This window comes from Sinocyclocheilus rhinocerous, unplaced genomic scaffold (genome assembly GCF_001515625.1).
Source record: "Sinocyclocheilus rhinocerous isolate Xijiao unplaced genomic scaffold, SAMN03320098_v1.1 scaffold548, whole genome shotgun sequence".
In the NCBI taxonomy this organism is placed as follows: Eukaryota; Metazoa; Chordata; class Actinopteri; order Cypriniformes; family Cyprinidae; genus Sinocyclocheilus; species Sinocyclocheilus rhinocerous.
The window spans coordinates 868,449-872,592 of NW_015664702.1; the positions used below are offsets into that span (position 1 = coordinate 868,449).

General features: G+C 33.6%; 1 protein-coding gene across 1 annotated transcript in view; it reads right to left on the bottom strand.

Moving 5' to 3' along the window:
• gpc5a (glypican 5a) overlaps positions 1-4,144 on the bottom strand; it is a 176,320-nt gene that overhangs the window by 77,942 nt on the left and 94,234 nt on the right. The gene's annotated exons all lie outside the window — the stretch shown is intronic.

Genomic DNA, 4,144 nt, shown 5'->3' on the forward strand with positions numbered 1-4,144 from the left:
TAAAATATAAAGTCAATTATTTTTTAAGCTGTAAATTCACAATTAGTCCTATAGAGGGAGAGCAGGGTGGCCGATATAAAGCAATATATATATATATATATATTTATATATATAATAGTTTTAGTTTTACTGTAATAACCCTGGGTAGAACCATGTTCAAAATATATCAATATAATAATTATTTAGGACCACCTTACTCTTTCCACACCAGTAAATGTCTGATCTGCTGAAGACGACTCGTGCTGCTCTCCTGAATGAGTTTTTCTTCCAGTCAAAGGCACAAATTCTAGTACGAGTCTGTAAGTGTCCAATCCAACACAATTTAATTCCTAACACCCGATCAAAATGTACTGCTGATCCATAATTGGATATCACGTTTATAAAAGTCATTGCGTCGCCCCCTGATCGGTCCATTTCCACAACAGGAGGAGGTTTCTCTGACTCACTCATCAAGGGCCAAATTGCTTTGGACATCGAGTCCCACTGGATCTGTCAGAGGACCAGTGGCTTCACGCTGAGATTCCCAGCAAATGTCCTCTCCGTGCTCCAGCTATCATCATTATTAAGGAGTACACTTTGTCGTGTTTTCAGAGATGCGACGGCACCCTGGGCCACAAAAATACTGAGATTTTACACAGAAAGACTGAAGAGAACCTGCAGCGAGGAGACGTCTGAAGGTCTTCTCTATAGGTCTCTTTCAATCTCTCTACCTCTTTTTCCTCCATCAGCACCTCACTACCATCGAGATACGGTGAGATGGCCTTGATTATGAGAAGAAATATTACAAGAGACAAGAAAGAGCTGATCCTTAAAGCTGATGTAATTTCGATCTAACTCCTTAGAGGTGTGCAATTTTTCATTGTTAAAATACTTTATCTTTATTCCAGTTTAATGTGACGACTTCAAATGAAAAACATTTGTAGCTTTACTTCTTACACTCTAAATTTAAATGTATGTATATGAATTGCATATAGAATTTCTACCCATTTTGGATTACACTGTGTAATGTATAATATATATATATATATATATATATATATATATATGTGTGTGTGTGTGTGTGTGTGTGTGGATGAAATCACACATTATCCAAACTAAAACTATTAAAGGTTAATATACTAAAAAAAATAACACTGCATTACACAGCCTTTAAAATAACAGACTTATCACTTAAGGTGATACATACTGTATATGTCAATCATACATAAATGAAACAAAAATTGTGGCATAGTATTTAATTAGTTAAAAATACATAAGATCAAAATAAATTGGATTTATTGAAGATGAATATATAAAACTGTTTATTGTGCATTTAAAACACATTCAGCTTGTTAGTGCAACTAAAAAATCTGACCAGTTTCATTTATGTATGACTGACAAAAATGAATCACATTAAGTTTATTAGATCATGTTAAAACTGTGTAATCCAAAAATGTTATATGCAACACAAATCCTAAATTTAGAATTCTAAGCAATGATTTTTGGGCTGGTGGAATCCTCCAGAACCTTACAGAGGTCAGATGCTGGTTTTTGAAACGTATGAACTTCTGTTCCCAAAAAACGCATGAAAAGCAAAGAAGGTGATAGCACATCCAGCAGGAAGGGAAGAAACACAATCTATTCCAGCAGGCAGGACAGCAGCAGCTGCTTCAGGATGCTAAAACATCATTGATTTGGCCGCCGGGTGGAACAGGGATAGAATAAACGCGAATGTGTTAAGGCTGAAAATGGATTTTTAAATATGTATTCATTGATTTTCTGGTCTCCAAGTGTTCCGCTGTGATGCGTTAATTTGCAAAACGGAGGGATATGAAAAGAAGCATAAACTAATTTGCCTTCAATCGTATTAATTAACGCAAAACATTCAAGCGTGAGTCAGCGTTTGAGCTTTTACCGTCCTCCAAACTGAGAGTGATGACAATAAAAATCAAATCAACAAAGACGTTTGTTTGTTCAGGGAACGTCAGTACTTTTGGCTCTGAAGGTTAGACGGTGACGTTTATTCATCCCTACAAAAGTGGAGTTTTCCATTTACAGCTTTTAAGAAATTATTGTGAATCACACGCAGAAAAACGCAAATGATATTCATCATAAAAAGTGAATGCAAATACATTTGAATTTACGCATTTGGCAGATGCTGGTATCCAGCAATTTGCATTGTATTCAAGGTGTATACTTTATCAGAACATGCATTTTTCAATTTGAATTCACTTTGAAAGGAACAGTTCACCCCACAATGGACATTTGTTGAAAATTTTCTCATCCTCAGGTCATCCAAGATTAGGATGAGTTTGTTTCTTCATCGGATTTGGAGAAATGTAGCATTCCATCACTTGCTCACAGTGAATGGGTGCCGTCAGAATGAGAGTCCAAACAGCTGATAAAAATCACAATAACCCACAAGTAATCCACATCACTCCAGGTACATCAATTAATCTCTTGTGAAGTACAAAACAACGTGTTTGTAAGAAACAAATCTATGATTATGATTTTAACTTCAAACCGTTGCTTCCAGCTAAAATACAAGCCCATAATCCATAATAATGCTTTATTCATCTTGTCTGAATCAGGAGAGAAATCTGCAGATTTGAAAACAACCCAAAACGGTCAAAACATATATGTGTGTGGATTTTGATGTGAGAGACAACAGGAGACACAAAGACTTTTTCATTGGAAGAAGTGTTATTATGGATTATGGAATTACATTTTAGCTGGAAGCAACTGTTTGACGTTAAAACGTCTTAATGATGGATTTGTTTCTTACACACATCTTTTCTCTTCACAAGATGTTAACTGATGGACTGGAGTGGTGTGGATTACTTGTGGATTATGGTGATGTTTGTATCAGCTGTTTGGACTCTCATTCTGACGGCACCCATTCACTGCAGAGGATCCATTGGTGAGCAAGTGATGGAATGCTACATTTCTCCAAATCTGATGAAGAAACAAACTCATCAACATCTTGGATGTCCTGATGGTGACTACATTTTCAGTAAATTTTCATTTTTGGGTGAACTACTCCTTTCACTTGAGAAGCAAAATTATATTATGTTTTGTTTTCTGAAAAATGCATAAATTTATGCTTAAAACAAATGTGAATGATGTTTGGTCCAAGTTCTCTTGTCTGGCGCCTTTGTCATCCAGTGCGGCTCATAAAACAGGCTGCTATGAAATCCTATGACAGATTACAGTAATAGGTAATACGAGGGATGACATTTCTAAAATAAACAGCTACATAAATCGCTCATAATGCAACTCCCTCCATGAGCAACACACCATCCATCTGCAGCACTTGTGTAAGAAATACGATTAAAACACCAATAGCGTGATTAAAACCACAGTACACATATCTCACTGTGATTATGATTACTGTGCTCATTATGAGCATAAAGACATTAACAATCATGGTATTCTGTTTACATGAGCTCCAGCTTAATCACAGTACAGCTCTGATCGCATTATACGGCTGCATGTTAAGTGTAGCCAATGATTAAAGAAATCGGATATAAGAGAAGAATTGGTTATGGATGTTTAGATGTGAAACCACAATCTTAAATTCACCAGAATTTGATGCAAAAAGAGAATAGACACCAGACACCGTATGACTGAGGTTATTATCATTAACTAAAACCATAAAAAAGGAAACACAAATATTACTTGAAATAATTGAAATACAATAAAATATACACATATAAAAACTGTTTATAATTTTTTTTTAATAAATAAATAAAATTTCAGCTAGTTTCCAAGACAACATTTCTATTTTTTGTTTAGTACAAGTTGAGGTACTAAAATAACTAAAAATAAATAAATTAAAACTAAAAACTAAAACGCACATAAAATATACACGTAAAAAAGTGAATTATTTGAATGATTAAAAACACAACAAAATTACTAAGACTTTTAATAAAATGAAAGATGAAAACAATTATTTATTTAAAAAATATAGAAATATATAGAAAATATAAAAATAAAATCAATTTAAAATATTAACAAAAACTATAATAATATATTAATGATAGTAAAATAACACAATGGCCACTGAATTTCTATGAGTTTTCCAATCTTTAGGAATTACTGGATTTTTAATTGCTAAATTGTTTTTAGCTAATAGAGTTTTTTATGTATTAAATTATTAATTAAT